The sequence below is a fragment of the Lagenorhynchus albirostris genome, chromosome 13 (genome assembly GCF_949774975.1).
Source record: "Lagenorhynchus albirostris chromosome 13, mLagAlb1.1, whole genome shotgun sequence".
Lineage (NCBI taxonomy): Eukaryota > Metazoa > Chordata > Mammalia > Artiodactyla > Delphinidae > Lagenorhynchus > Lagenorhynchus albirostris.
The window spans coordinates 80,491,222-80,507,281 of NC_083107.1; the positions used below are offsets into that span (position 1 = coordinate 80,491,222).

General features: G+C 38.5%; 1 long non-coding RNA gene across 1 annotated transcript; it reads right to left on the reverse strand.

Moving 5' to 3' along the window:
* Window positions 1-264: 264 nt before the first annotated feature.
* LOC132531322 (uncharacterized) lies at window positions 265-1,875 on the reverse strand. The gene is made up of 3 exons (XR_009544059.1): window positions 1,761-1,875; window positions 733-992; window positions 265-410 (listed from the first exon to the last, which is right to left on the reverse strand). It is a non-coding gene; the product is annotated as an uncharacterized LOC132531322 (long non-coding RNA).
* Between the last annotated feature and the right edge of the window lie 14,185 nt (window positions 1,876-16,060).

Here is a 16,060-nt window from a genome sequence, read left to right on the forward strand (position 1 = left end):
TAAAAATCATGTCCTAACAGCACAGAAAAGGCAATTTTATTTTTCATTCAAAACTATTGTATAAATGGGAACTTTTTTCCTCCTGTCCCCTTTATCTTTATGACCCTCCTTCTATTTCTATGTCTCTCCTTTTCTCTCTCTCTTCCCTATGCGTCTCTCCCATTGTTCTTCCTTTTTCATTCAACAAGAATTTGTCTCGTTATATGCTGGGCAATGTGCAAATGACTGTGGATAATTTAGAGATGATATTCCATGAGCCCTGCTTCAAGCCATTTCCAATATCTTTGTAGAATGGAGAGCACTCATAACTCAGAATCAAGCACCTATTTTCCAACTGTTTCCACCGTTTACGTTTCTTCTCTACGATCTTGTAGCAGTCACTTATTGTTTCTGTACTGCAGACTCCTCTCCTGTGAAATAAAGCAATGATTCTTATAGCACAGATATTTTGGGGTGGCTTACATAAAAAGGAACGAGCTTAATGATGCTGATAAAAAGCCTAGTTGGACAATCTTGAACAAAATCAACTTTCTAGGTCTCAATAGATGTAAAGTGAATATAATGGTAGCATGCATGTTGTAAGATTCGATTTGATAAATGAAATGCTTAACACTGGCGGGATCTGGCTTAAGAAGCACCTGGCTCAGTAACAGCTCAGTAGAATTTTCTTAGTAACATAGGATATGGGAATGTACTTTATGAATGATAAAATGCTATAAAAAGGCTACCTACCTTCCTCCCTTCATTCCTTCCTTACTCCCCCACGTTCTTTCTCTCAGTTCAGAGCCTTGTGTTATAGTTAATCTCTTAAAAAGGTGGGATTCTGCTTCCACCTAAGATGAAGAATGCTGCAGAGAATGTAACTCTGACAATGTAGGTACTTTGATCACATTAAATCATCAGTTTTCTTGAGCCCATCAGAGAACAGAACCATGTAGCCTGAATTCTAAATAGGGCCAATCCTTCCCACGGGGAAACTCAAATCCTCTCACCTGTAACAGAACACAAGAGATATAAGTGGCCCTCATACAGGTTAGTAAAAAGAAAACTACCTAGGAGATAAAGATCCTCTACCTCCATGAGAAGGAAAGTAAACCATCCTGGGCCCAGAATCTGATACCAATGTCTAGCAGAAATATCCCACCACCGAAGGAAAGATGGGAAATTCCAGGCTAAAATCAACAGATACAAGAGAAAGTTTGACTACCCTGGAAAGGAGGGGCATGAATACCAAGGAAGCTGCAGCCAAGTAGTCTGGAATCTTGACCTTGAACTTCCAGAGTCTCCAGAACTGTAAGAAAATAGATTTCTCTTCTTTAAGCCACCCAGTCTTGTGGTTAGAAGACTAAGGCAAACTAAAATAAAATACATACCTCAGTCATGGCTGGTAGATGGGTCTCGCGATAATAACCATATCCTACCTCCAGATTTTCCTGGAGAATCTTAATTTAAATGTTGTGCATTGTAAGTGTAGACATATTTGTAAGACTTGGTACCTATTTTCTTACTGCCTTTCATTAAGTGTGTACTAAATTATACACCTAACTATACTGTATGAGAATGACTTCTCGTCAGGTAGGATATTCCCTCCCCTTCCCTTTCCCCCACCCCGTCCTCCCCCTCCCTCTCCTGCTCTCCCTCTCTCTTTCCTACCTTTATGAAATACAAAATCATACTATGTAACCTATATCTTGGGACATTTTTCCTCTCATCTAGATGAGGCATTGTCTCAGGCTACTTGGGTTGCTTTAAAAACATACCGCAGTTTGGGTGTCTCAAACAGCAGATATTTGTTTCTCACAGTCGTGAAGGATGGAAAGTCCAAGATCAGGGTGCCAGCTGGTTCAGTTCCTGATGTGGACTCTCTTCCCGGCTTATAGACGGCTGCTTTCACCCTGTGTTCTCACAAGGTGGAGAGAATGAACTCTGGTCTCTCTTCTTCCTCCTATAAGGACACTAATCCCGTCATGAAGGCTCCATCCTCAAGACCACATCTAAACTTAATTACCTCCCAAGTAGATGTTTGTAAATCACTTAAAAGACAGCCTGACCATATGGAATGCATTATATAAGTGCTTGATAATACCTACCTACACACATACATTCCATAAGAGAAATCGAAGTCTGATTTTCCATCAGAAGACAACATAGCAGGTATACAGTCTATGTCCCTGTTTTAAGGCACGGATGCACCCAACTTTTCTTGAGTTGCAGAGGCTGCTTCAGTTCACTGCATCATGGCGTCTCATCAACAAACTCTAAATCCATTATATGGAGCTGCCTGTGAATAAAAATAGCTCTATTCCTGATAAGGAGATTGTTTTTCCTCTTACCTTCTGATGAGAACTATTCTCACCCCCAAAATTCAGTTTGAGAGCTTCAAGAATGTAAAAAGAAGGTGGAGATAAAGGACTTCAGGAAAAGCTAGGCTTGTCATGACATGAATAATGCAAAGGTTAAAGGAGTCTTCAAGCATTCTGTATCTGCAGCCTTGGCATGGCAGCCCTGCCATTTGTCTATAAATAACTGACAGGTCCAAAGTCTAAGGGATTATTTTTAATGTTACAAGTGATAAAAGCAAGGCTCTGAAGGATTCAGAGGAGAGAAATAACCCTGTAGAATGTCAGAGGAAAGAGCTTGCAAGTGTTAAAAAGAATGAATAATTTAAGACTTTCTAGGGTTGAACTTGATCATTGGAGGTTCATTATGTTTCCCTAGGCCTTTGCTTTGAAATCCATGGTCCCTCCACAAGTGTAGTCCTTGCTCTGTTTGGCCTGATCTACGTCATGGGATCGTGGGCTTCCTTCCCATCACCAGATCAGCAATGCTGTTGTATGGGCACTGGCTACAGGTGATGTACTTGTGAGAAACTTTCTTTTGGTTTTTTGCTTTTTTTCATTCATGGCCAAAGAGTGAAACACGTTAAGAGAACATACAAGTATTTCAAAAGTTCTGTTCACTTTAACGTTCCAGAAAGTCTTACTTCTATCTATTCCCCCTTGCACCCTCTTTATTTTGAGGCATATCACCTTGGATGCTGTCACGTTTAGGTTACTGAAGTAAGTTTATTACTTGGCCTACCTACTGTCAAGCTCATACCCAACCAGTCCAGGCTGCCCTCCACTAAACCAGATGAAGCTTTCCACTGGGTCCCTTCAATGTCCTGTCCACAAGGCTCTGGCAGCTGCCACTGCCCACAGAAACAAATCCTATTGACTACTAGGGCTTCCTTCCACTGCCACGTATGTGCTGATGACTCCTGAATCTTGACTTCTTTGCGAAAGGTCCAAACCCACACGTCAAATTGCATATGATAAACATACCCATTTTGGTTGTCCACAAGCTTCTCCAACTCAAAATTTCCAAAACTAGATTCTTTATACCCACTTCCTTCCCATGGAAAAAAAAAACTCCTTCTATTTCTTTCATTATAATCAAGTAGTCACTCATCCAGAAAAGCACTGAGACCCAGTCTCAAATATCACTCTCTTTCACTCACCAAATCCTAGCACATCAAGCTCTGTCAGTTTTACTTCTTAAATATCTTTCAACTCTGCCCCCTCTTCACAATCTCAAGCACTTATCCTCTCCTGGCATACCCCCTGAAAAACCTCCTTATTTGCCTTACCAGCTCTGGTCTCATCCCATTAAAATATCCTCCACTCTGTCCTTACTCTGACTACTGTAGGCAGCAAACTTGAACAAGTTGTCCTCACCTTGACTTCCACTAGCAACTATATAATTGCCAGCAATTTAATTTTTAGCTAAGGTTGTTCCACTTTCGACACAGCAGCGTAAGCTTCTAATAGATCAACATATGTGGGAAGAAAAGATACACAAAACAACTTCTAGAAGTCTCTGAATAGAGATCAAAAGCAGACAGATTCTGGAAAAGTATTGAAATTTTGAATAAGGGAATAATATAAGTTCCACATTTTTACAGATTTTGCCAGACAGTAATCATATTGTGCGACTGCGTGGGATGGCTAAAGTTCCCATAGAAATCCGACTGTCCTTCTGCTCTGAGGCATAGAACAACAGAACCTAGTATAACCGCAACCACCAGGAGGTGAGGGGAGAATCCTAAAAGAGAGAGAGTTAGAGATGGGAAGCCCCAGGTTCTGTGTGCAAACTCTGCAAGATTCTGGCCGGTTCCTGGGGCAAGCTCAAAGCAACCTCCTTAAAAGATAAAAGAAGTGATTATGATTTGAACCATGGTGAGACAAGATTTCAGTTTGAGTCTAGGCAAAAGGAATTATCCGCTCAAACAAAGGCATCACAGTCTTAAAAGGAAAATAATAAATCGGCAGTCTCATTAACAAATCCTTTGCAGTGCTCACAATGCAGTCTAATATTGCCTGATGTAAGAAGAACCAAGAAAATGAGACCATTCTCAAGGGAAGAAATAGTCACAGAGACAAAAACTTGAGATTAAATGAATGGTGAAATTAGCAGGCAAGCATTTTAAAGCAGCATCTCTAAATATGTTTAGTGAGGTTAAAGAAAATAAGCTCATTTTAAATAAAAATGTAGGATATCTCAGCAGAGAAATAGATGATACAAAATAGAACCAAAAGGAATCTTAAAATTCAAAGATACAATATCTGAATTTAAAAACAAAACAAAACGTGGGATGGATTTAATAAAATTATGACCTGTGATCACAGAAGATGGCTAATGAACTTGAAGATAGATCAATAGGAATTATCCAATTTAATAAAGAGAATAAACACAGGAAGGGATAGATGGAGGGAAGGAAGTAATGAAGGAAGGGAGGGAGGGAGGGAGGAAGAGTGAGCCTCAGGAATCTGTAATACAATATCAAAAAGGTTAACCTACGTGGGATTGTCATCCCAGTCCCAGAAAGTGAGACGAGACAGAATGGGCAGAAAAATATTTGAATAAATAATGGTCAGGGGCTTTCCTGGTGGCGCAGTGGTTGAGAGTCCGCCTGCTGATGCAGGGGACACGGGTTCGTGCCCCGTTCTGGGAAGATCCCACATGCCGCGGAGCTGGGCCCGTGAGCCATGGCCGCTGAGCCTGTGCGTCCGGAGCCTGTGCTGCGCAGCGGGAGAGGCCACAACAGTGAGAGGCCCGCGTACCGCAAGAAAAAAAAAAATGGTCAAACACTTCCCAAATTTGGTGTAAGATATAAATTTTCACATTTAAGAAGCTCAAAGAAAATCACAAAGAGAAGAAATATGAATAAAAAGCATGGTTAGGTATATCATAATCAAACTTTTGAAAACGAAAGATAAAGAGAGTACCTTTAAACAGCCAGAGAAAAGCTGCATAGTACATACTGTGTCTTGTGAAGTATAACATACACTGACTACATGATCTTATCATTCCACTGCTAGATATCTACTCAAGAACATGGAAACACAAGAACTTGTACATAAATATTTATGTTAGCCTCATTAAAAATTGTAAAAAAAAACAAAAACAAAACAAAACTGGAAACAACCCAAATGCCCATCAACAAGTGATCAGATAAGCAAAATATGACTATTTCCAAACAATGGAATACTACTCAGTAATAAAAAGGAACGAATGTACCAATGTGGATGAATCTCAAAATATTGTAGAAACAAAATACACGTTCTGGATGATCCTATTACAGATAATTCTTTAAAATACAAGCTAATCTATAGGGGCAAAAAGTGGCTTCCTGGAGTTGGAGGAACTACAAGGGTATCAAAGAAACTTTTGGGGTGATGATATATTCTGTGTTTGAATTATTGAAATGATACCATGTGTATACACATCTTTCAGAGCTCCTCCAAGCATACCTCCTTAAATGGATGCAATATGTAACTTATACCTCAATAAATTATTATTATTATGATTATTATTTTTTTTTTTTGTGGTACGCGGGCCTCTCACTGACGTGGCCTCTCCCGTTGCGGAGCACAGGCTCCGGACGCGCAGGCTCAGCGGCCATGGCTCACGGGCCCAGCCGCTCCGCGGCATGTGGGATCTTCCAGGACCGGGGCACGAACCCGTGTCCCCTGCATCGGCAGGCGGACTCTCAACCACTGCGCCACCAGGGAAGCCCTCAATAAATTATTTTAAAATATTATCTAAAGAAATCCAAGATGACTCAAAGAGGAAATGCATACAAAGTCCTGTTGTTCTTCAATATGTTTTGACATTGATCTGTCAGTTGTTGAAAAGTCTAAATCAGAGCGTGGATTATGAAAAGGAGTGTACCATCATGTTCAGTAATCTATGAATGTCATCCAATGGCCACCAGGTTTTCAAATGAGTCTTTAGCCTCTCATGAAGAGATTTAAATCAGATCTCACTATAAAAGTTAAAAAAAATGGCTTTTAATTGGACAACTATATGCATAGTCATATCAGTTACTGCAATATACTCTATTGATTTTAAAACATTTTGTCCTTAATTTTTTTCTTAAATTTATGGTTATACTATAATTGGTGGTACCTTAAAATCAAGAAATGATGTTATATGTAAAAGTGTTCTATCAAACACCTAGTACTTAACAGGTGTTTTGTTGTTTAAAGTTTTAGAAGTAAACATTTAACATTTGGGAAAGGAGATATAAAATAACATTTTATATCAAAGCCTGTTAAAAGATATAATTCGCCAGAAGAGGCTCTACCCTAAATGTTCTGGCAAATTAGTTTTACCGAATTCCGTTCTGTGATAACTTATGGTCCATTTACCAAGCAAGAACTAGGTAGCCAGAGTTTGGAATAACTCATGTCCCTCTGAGAAATTTTCTTAGCCTGAAGCTTCAGGATTATTCACCATAATCTTGCTACACTGTTAATCCTGAGATGAATGGCAATTTAAAATGTTATTAGAGATAGTTAAAAGCTGAGTTTTGCTCTTTCAAATAAAGAGGTAGAACAGAAAGGGGACTGAGATTATCCTACTGCAATGGTGATGGGGTAAAGCCTTGTTTTTCCTTTATAAATTAACCTCAGTCAATGGCAATACTCATGAGGGTTTCTAATCCATATGGAATAATCCACCTAGTATATAAAAAACAAATTTGATGTCATTTCATTTGAAAGAAAAGAAACTTGATGTTTTCATTAACAGTTAGATTTTTTTAGATATTAAAATAGCTCCCAGACACAGTGCTCATACACCTGTTGGATGCCAAATCTCATTCCCCAATCAAGAAATAACCAGGGCTTCTTAGAGAAATGGCTGTTGCCAGGTCTAGGCCAGAGAAAGTACAAGATGAGCTTGAGAAATCTTGGTATGCCGGAAAAAAAAAAGAAGTGCTTGAAGGTTAATGTGGTCATGACAAGATGACTGCATAGCCAGCTCAAGGGAGCTCCCACTGGCCATGTTTAGGATATGTGAGAATAAAATTGAGAGAGATTGGTTTTAAAGACTGATTTTTAAAAGTTGAATAAGTAAAAATCCATGCATTCATAGTTTTATTCCAAAAAAGAAAAGGAAAAATAGAGAGAATGAAGCTTTCCTGTACAAAATAATGCCTTTTAATAAACATAGAAAGGATACAAAATTGTATTTAAAAAATAATTTTGCAACCCTGAATACATAATAATTGATTCAAGCAAGAATCATCATGGTTTAAGGAATTATTGGGCAATGTCTACTTATGAAACAGGATCTTTGCATGATGTTACAATGTCAGCTCATGGATTACGTAGTAATTATACGGGAAAAGCATACCTTGACAATGGAGAGATCTGATGATCACCTCCTTAACCAAGTGATAAAATATAGTATTGGCAACATTGTACAACCTGATATAATTACCCTTTTGATAATGAGATACCTTAGGGAATATAACATTGCCTGCATATTATTCACACCAAAACACGTTGAACTTGAATTTCATCAAGCTTTAGATCTAAATTCCAGTTCGAAAACACCAAGGAGAAAAAATCAGACAAGCCCAGAACATGGGAAATCTATAAGACAGCACTCTTAAACTCTTCCAAAAGTCGGTATCATGAAAAGAAAATATTCAGGAATTGTTTTCAGACTCATCCAATAGAACTTCCGGCAATAATGAAACTCCAACATGGTGTCCATTAGCTATCTGTGGGTATTGAGTACCTGAAACATGGTCAGTGCTACTCAGAAACTATATGGAACAGTATAGCTCTAGCTTAAAAGAGATTGAAATGGCATAAGAACCAAATGAAATACCGTACTTTGATTGAATTCTGGCTCCAAAATTATAAATAAATAAAAGTGATAGAATACATTTTGGGTGCAAATTTTAATAAGGAGAGCATATTAGATGGTATTATAAATTATTAACCTTTTGAAGACTGTTAATAATTTTGTGGTTATGAAGGAGATTGTCCTTGATATACAGGAGATGGATGTTTAAATATGTAAAGTTTAAGTGAATGATATGTACAATTTTCTTTAAATTGTTTAACAAAAATGCTGGGGGAATGAGGAGGGAGAGAGAGAGAGGAAGAAAGGAAGCAAAAATAGCAAAATATGAACAAATGTAGGTGTAGGGTATGCGGGTGTATATTATACTATTATTCTGAATTTTCTGTATTTTGAAATTTTTAGTAACAGCTGTGGGGAAACAGCTCACAAAACCCTAATTTCCAACTTTACTGACCCTAAGTGTTTGGAAACCTGAGTTAGCACTATTGGTGGGTGTGAATCTGCCCACCCAGATCTAGATGGAGAAGAATCAGAGGCTAGAAGGGAAAGAACTTGTTAAAGGCTCCCCATCATTAGTAGGCTAATTAACGAAACACCTTCATAGCAACGCACAGCTTAGTGTCTAACTGAATAACTAAGTACTATAGCCTAGCCAAGTGAACACATAAAACTAGCCATCACAGTGGCCAAGTGAAATTCCTTGCTAATGAAATAAGAAGTAATGTTTGTCACTTCTGAAAGACCAAAAGTGTCTCGACAGTCATGGAAGTATGTGTCGAGGTGGACCACACTTCAGCCTGGGTACCTGAGTAACTACAGTCAGTAGAGCTGCTGCCGTCCCCAGGCGGAGAAGCACTTAGAGCTTGTATGTTATAGCAGCATAACCTGTCCAACCTCTCAATATGCAAGTAGGGGAAGAAAAGCTAGATGGTCACTCACTGACTCTATTTACCTTTAGCCCAGATATGACACATATCACTTCTTCTTTCAATCTATTGGCTAGAACTAGTCTCGTGGCCTCACCTAATTACAATGGAGATTGAAAAAGCATGGGAGAGCACAGGGATACTTAGTAAATGTTTTTATCTTATACAGCCTATTAGTCACATGAACTTTATTCATTACTCTAATTATTTGAACTTTATTTCTTCCTCTAGATAAATGGAGATAGAGACATCCACTTTATGTGGCTGTGGTAGAGATTAGATCAGAAGATAAATGTAAAGGAATATCATACACTAAATCCCCGAGAATGGAGTTACCTGCTTTTATTGGTCCTGTGCATCAGAGGTTCTTAACCAGTACAGAGCATGGCCTTTAGAGCACAAACACCTGATGTTATAAGCAAAATGTTGTGAAAGTATAAATATATGCATATTTTTTATAGAGGCATTGCCTTCCACCAGATTTTCAGAGAGATGTTGGGCCCAGCATGTTAAGAGTCAAATGATTTTCTTACCTGAAAAACAAAACTAAACAACCCTCCCGGCAAACCAAGTCATAGACTCTAGATGATGATCTATCTGGTTGTTTGCTCTCTAGAAGGACTTAGGCTCAGAACTGTGGACCTCTATCCAGCTCACAGTAAATGCCATATCTTCACTGCATTGGCTCTTGGGTCCATCTGTCTTGCCCAAATGTCTCCTATCTTTGACTGGTTACTGGTCTCTCAGCATCCTCTTCTCAGAGCTTCTCACCATCAGGCTCTGTGATCTGAGTTCCTCAAGCTTCTCTTCCTGCTCTCATAAGGCCCCCTCCTCATGCAGAGGCATTAGTCTGGCTCTTAAGTTACAGCTCTGCTATGGGGAAAAACCATCGCACTCAGTGAATTCAGTAATTTCCACACATTATTTTTCTTCAATTTGGTTTGATATTCCTGAGGGTCTACATTAAGCAGAGTAAAATTGCTCAGTTCTGTCAGGAGATCCTAGATTTGGTTGAATTTTTAAAAAATTCTTCCCCCCCCAATTAAATCTCCTATGTCAATTCTAGCTACAATTTGTCAGATTCTGAGACCTTGAATACCTTTCTTCAAGGCAATTGCAATTAAGAGAAATCACTTCTTATTAAACCTAGAAGGGCCTGTTCTTAGTTAAAGGCCATTATTCCTCATTCAAACTCCTTCTGGGACTGTTAAGCCATTATGTGGAGTAGTGTTTTTGCCTTTAACCTTGAAATCATGTGGATTATTTAATTCTTAATGAAATCATGTCATATGCATACCCTTTTGATCTTAAAATGAATTAATTTGATCTGCTTTCAACTTTCCCTGATCATTCTCAAAAACTTGGCAGAGAATCAGTAGACATTGCAGGTTCAAGCCCAGAAGAAATAAGAGCTATTATCTGGTTTTCCAAGTTTTGATGCTTATTATATGGTCATTTCTATGTAGGCAAGACCAATGAGCTTGTAGTGAATGTAGCTCTCTTATTTACTGAGGTACAAATCCTTCCCCAGGAAAGATAATCTCATTATCGTGTCTTGGTAAACCAAAATGCATTGCCCGTGAGTATCAGGCTTCCTTTAAGCTACAGAAGCAATATCCTAGTAAAAGAACCTCAAGCTGACCTGTATGCAATCTCATCTTTGAACTTATTGGTTGTTGGACCAGGGGTTAATAAAAGCTATTTTAAAGTGACTTTGGTGATAATTATGTCAGATAATTATATGAAAGCACCTAGCACACAGTGGTCATTTCATAAATGTTCTGAGGGACATTATATGCCAGGCATATACTATGTCTCCCCAGGGTTCTATTGCAATCACCTTAATTCAGAGCTTCTGCTTCTGCTTCTATTCATCCAATCCAAGCCTACATTTGTTTTTATCCTCGTTTTTTCTATTCTTATGGTTTTTACCAAGAAGTGCAATCTCTAGAAAGATGTAATATACAGAGTAGGGGTATAGTTTAATGTTAAATCTTTTATATGAAATGGCCCAGCTTCCTCATTTTCTAGCTGTGTATCCTTTGCAAGTTACTACTGTATATAATGCTTTGGTTTTCTCATCTGCAAAATGAAAATAAGAATTTTATTTTTGGGCTTCCCTGGTGGTGCATGTTAAGAATCCGCCTGCCAGTGCAGGGGACACGGGTTTGATCCCTGGTCTGGGATGATCCCACATGCTGCGGAGCAACTAAGCCCGTGCACCACAACTACTGAGCTTGCGCTCTAGAGCCTGCGAGCCACAACTACTGAGCCCGCGCTCCTAAAGCCCATGCTCCACAACAAGAGAAGCCGCTGCAGTGAGAAGCCTGCGCACCACAAGGAAGCGTAGCCCCCGCTCGCAGCAGCTAGAGAAAGCCCGAGCGAAGCAACAAAGACCCAACGCAGCCAAAAATAAAGTAAATGAATTAATTGATTTCTTTAAAAAAAAACAATTTTATTTTTTATTTCTTTTGTCAGGACTAAGTTAGTATACAGTTGACCCTTGAGTGACACAGCGGTTAGAGGCTCCAACCCTCCATCCAGTCAAAATCCACGTTTCACTTATAGTTGGCCCTCCATATCTGTGGTTCTTCCATATCTGCGGTCTTCTGTATCCTTGGTTCCACAACCGCAGAATCAACCAACGCTGATCGTGAAGTACTGCAGTATTCACTACTGAAAAAATATCCACGTGTAGGTGGACCCGTGCGGTTCAAACCTGTGCTGTTCAAGGATCAGCTGTATTGTATATACCACTTGGAATCATGCTTGTCATATGGTAACTGCTCTTTACATTTGTTAGTATTAAATGAAGGGCTCAATCCATATTAATTATCATTATTATTACTCTTCTAGTGGGAAGAAACATATGGAAGAGATAAAAGAGAATAAAGAACAAGATATGGAAAATAATTAAGAGGTACAACCCTCTACTTTTAAAGAAACAAACATCTTTAGGATCAAAACCATTATGGAGTTTTGGAAAATCCAATTTAATAAAAACATAAAAATTGTAAACTTCTAACTGTATTTCAATTTTTAACATAATCAAAGAGACTAATTCAAGTAATTGAACGTGGTACTCTGAATGTGCATTTGTAGCAAAATATTATTTAAGGAAAAAAAATCAAGAAAATTTAATTTTTACTTAGTAGTTTTATTGTTAATATTTAAATTGATACTAAAAATCTGGAAGTATTTCTTTATATTATAGCTAAGCAAATAAGTAAGCATGTTGATATTATGAGAATCCAAGGTTTTTGCTGTAGAAGAAGTCAAATAAAAATATACAATAAAAGAAATTAAAGGCAACCCTGTGATATAAAATTTGAATTGGAAATATCAGTATGAACTTGTGATTTAAATATATAAATATTTCCTAGCTTTTCTACTGAAAGGACTTAGAACCAGGGATGCCACAGAAGCAATGAGCATACATGGCACCCATATCTTAGTTTCTAAATTCCAGGGAGTCAGACTTCCCTAAGAAAGAGCTAATTCCAGATCTGAGACAGGGAAAGGCTGCAATAAATCTTCAATCTCATGGACCATAAGGCAAAAAAGTGCTCAAAGCCTAGGGGGCCATGAATAAAGGAGTGTGGTTGGCATGTGTATTTCAAAATATAATAAAGTTTGCTTCATCCTGTTTGCTTGTAATCCCTGGTTATGTCACCCCAAATGAGACTCAGCTACTCCGATAGGCATATGGCCACCTTGCTTAGGAAAGATACAAACGTGGTGAGCGTGAGAACATTCAAGAATAATGATGTAACCCTGAATGACTTAACCCAAATGATGTAAGTCAATGATGTAACTTGGAACTAATAGAATGTGAGGCATATGGTAACTTTCAGGTCCTACGTTAACTAGCACAAAACTCAGCACTGCCACCCTCCTCCCACCCCTCTCCCAGCTACTTTCATCGAAAAACCCTTGTGCTCTCCCTGTTGTGACTTTCCAGGAAAGATCAGAGTATCAGCAGGCAGAGGACACTTGGTGGTAGGCAAGGCAGAGAGCAAAACACCGAAGAATCAGGGGATTCAGGTCATGGATCCCTTTACCACATTTTAATTTTGCCACTTAACTTTTTAAGGAGATAATGCTTTAATTTGTAAATGCTTTAAAAAATAAAAAACATAACTGCTTTGTATGTTTTCTTGATTCTGCTTCTTTGTTCTACAGCTGAAAAACTAGATTTTGCAGTGACTTGAATAAACTTGAAATTGAAACTAAAATTGGAAACTCAGGTGGAACACCGAAACCATTTTTAGAGGCTCTTATTGTCTAAATGTGTGATAATTTGAACATAAAAAGACTAATTTCGGAAATGGATCACACTGATTTTTTTAAAAATCCATATACCCATAAATATTATGCAGAAAAGATAGGGAGAAAAAGGGGGGAAGTGGAAAGAAGGTCAGCTTATAAATGTAGAAATAATAATGTTTAGAAAAATCACCATTTTCCAACCACCAATATAATAATTGATTCAGACATGTATCATCGATGAAAACTAAAATCATTTGGGAAAAGTTGTTGGGAGATACAGTAGTTACATTCATTACAGAATGTAGATTCAATAATTTAAAGTAAACAATTTTTAAAAACATCCCTTCAGAGTCAAAAGAAGCTTTTCAGGTATTGCTCCTCAAAATGTGTGCAATAAAATTCCATGAGATATTTTAAAAATCTCTTTAGGAGGAAGTTACAGCATCCAGCATTTCCAAACACAAGGAACCCAGTTTCCCACCTGCTTCCCCACTGCCCTCCTGAGCATCTTAAAATGCTGGAGTTCTAAAGAACACTCTTTAGGAAATACCTAAACTGAGTGAGATAATTCGGGTCCTGATTCTTGTGTCCAGAGAGGACAGCATCTGATAAAGTTCTCTTGGCCAGAGTGTGTCTCACATAGGTTTAGGGGCATTTGTCTGGGATGGGGGTAGGGGCACATCCACAACCACGCTTCTGCTGCCTCACGTGGGATACAGTTCCATGATGCTTTCCACAGTACCTGACACGCACTTGGCTCAGAGTCAAGCACCCATGAGTTTCTGCTGAACTGGATTCAAAGGATTCTAAACCTAAAATTGCTCTTAGGTAAATAAATACGAAATTACTTCTTGGGAATTTGTGATTTATACTTGGAAATGTTAAGATAGCATTTCATTACCCAGATAATTCTAATCTTAATGAAAAGAAAATTACATCCAGGAGAGATCTCCCTAGCAATTACGAATCTCTATGAGACTGAAAACAGGAAAGGTGACAGGAACCAAAAAGCATGGAAATTCTATCATTTCTGTTGTACCTTCCTGGGAACACACCTGCAGATTGAGTGAGCAGAACTTCGGGATTCCTAAACCTCATTCTAGCTCAGTCGTGTGAGTCTAGGCTAAACCGGATTGGAAAGATTGCAGCATCGCTGAATACAAATGAAATTTACTTTCTCGTTTTGTAAGCTGTATGTATTTGGAGGAAAATTTGGCAGAGAAACATTTAAACCAATATCAGTTCTCCTCATCAGTTATCAAAGTAATTTTTGCCATTGAAATCATGGTGTGAATAGGAGGGAAGAATACAGACAAATTTATTATTCTCCAAACTTTTAATAAGCACCTACTATGTGGCAGAAAATGTTCTAAAGCTGCGGTGAATGCATGAATAAAATAAAAAGCCTTTATATCAAAGAGCACACACTCTAGTGGAGAAGACCGATACGTACACACGCAGTTGGAATCTTCATTCAGCAAATATGTCTTGGATTCCTACTATGGCTGAAGAAGTGTGCTAAGAGTGAGAATATGTAGGGATAAAAGGCAATACATATCTCTGAAAAAATTACTTGGAGAAAAAGGCAGTAAGTAATTCACTGTATTACAGTGTATTAAGTACTGTAATATAGTTGCTAACTCTGCCTAGAGAATTAGAAACACTTTCATTTCTGAGTACTATTTTTCTAGTCTTTGAAGCGTGAGGATGAATCCATTTGTCAGAGAAGAAAAAGACATAAAGAGCAGTAAAGGCAAACAGAGGGAATCTTCAGCACGTGTCCTTGAGGGGGAGAGCAGAAGTCCTCTGGGCTCACACACTGTCCACTCTGGAGAGCGGTGTGGCTGTTGTCCCTAGGAAGGCCTAGGTCGTCACCATGGGAACACAAATGGCTAATGTACTTGTTCACCTTCTAAGATAAACGGCCCATGCAGGCATCTGTCCTGTTCTGCCTTTGCACCGTGCTGTGCCCTTTTGTCCCCTACACCTCCTCCCACTTCTCCTCTCCCTTTCAAGTCTTTCCACTGTATCCCTTGGAATCTAGATTCCCTATTACACCAAGCCCTGTATTTCAACCTCTTTACTAACATGCCCTCTGTTTTGTATCTTAACTGGTCAACCCCTCAAAGGTGTGCTACTTACCGTCAGATCCAAATGTAGCTCAGGGTCAGGAACTAGGGTCTATCTCCCTCTTGTTCTCCAGTGGTCCTTTTGGAATATTGCAGGAAATTTCACTGAGGAAACATCACTGCTCTTTTAATCCTTTGACATATGGTTAATAATAATAATCGTTATTATTATTAATTTATTATTTTTATTATTATTATTAAGAGATTATGGCTCAGATTTTAAGTGTATCACATACAGTCATTATAAATAGGCTTTTCTTTTTCTTCTTTTTGTTTTTTTTAATTGAATTTAGTTGATTTACAATGTTGTGTTAGTTTTCCTTTTTTCTATGAAGTGTTAGGTCTCCACTCAGACTAAGGTGGAGAAGAAAGGTCAGAAGCTCAAGGACAGAAGAAGTATGAAAAAGTGGAAATCAAATTTATTGAAAGTATAAGATTTCCAGTCATAGTCATGGTAAAGGTAAGTAACCACTTTACCCAAGGATGGAGCTTTGCTGAGCAAGTGTTAAACAAAGGAAAGAGAGAGAGGCCAGAGGATGCAGGTATTTGTAAGACAGTGTTAGCAATGCTGGTCCACACCAAGCACTGTTGAGG